The sequence below is a fragment of the Penaeus monodon genome, chromosome 28 (assembly GCF_015228065.2).
Source record: "Penaeus monodon isolate SGIC_2016 chromosome 28, NSTDA_Pmon_1, whole genome shotgun sequence".
Lineage (NCBI taxonomy): Eukaryota > Metazoa > Arthropoda > Malacostraca > Decapoda > Penaeidae > Penaeus > Penaeus monodon.
Window position 1 is genome coordinate 17,058,413 of NC_051413.1, and position 320 is coordinate 17,058,732.

The window sequence follows — 320 nt, forward strand, 5'->3', positions numbered from 1 at the left end:
TTCGACATATTGTAAATGGACAATTTTCCCTGTGGAAAAAGAATGTTGCTTTATTAAGCATGAACCATTTTTTCCTGTCGGAACTTGTATAATGCCATTTATTCAAGAAGTGGCTTTCATAAAAAAGGGGTATTAAGGTTAACCAAGATTTTCTCTCTTCATCAAAGATGGAAGAATGCGGACGATTCACGGTGGGCTCTGGTGATTCGAGATGATGGGGGGCAAGGGTTTCCCCTTTTTGGAAAAGGGGGCCGGGGGGGGAGAAAAAAACCCCAATGTATTTTCTTGCAAACAGAAGGCCGGCGGGGGGGGCGGGGGGC

The 320-nt window shown here is 45.3% G+C and overlaps 1 protein-coding gene across 1 annotated transcript in view; it reads left to right on the forward strand.

The window, feature by feature from the left end:
* Window positions 1-259: 259 nt before the first annotated feature.
* Window positions 260-320, forward strand: part of LOC119591385 (zinc finger protein 286A-like) — a gene marked incomplete in the record, with an annotated part of 57,791 nt that continues 57,730 nt past the window's right edge. The window contains 1 exon segment of the mRNA XM_037940125.1: window positions 260-301.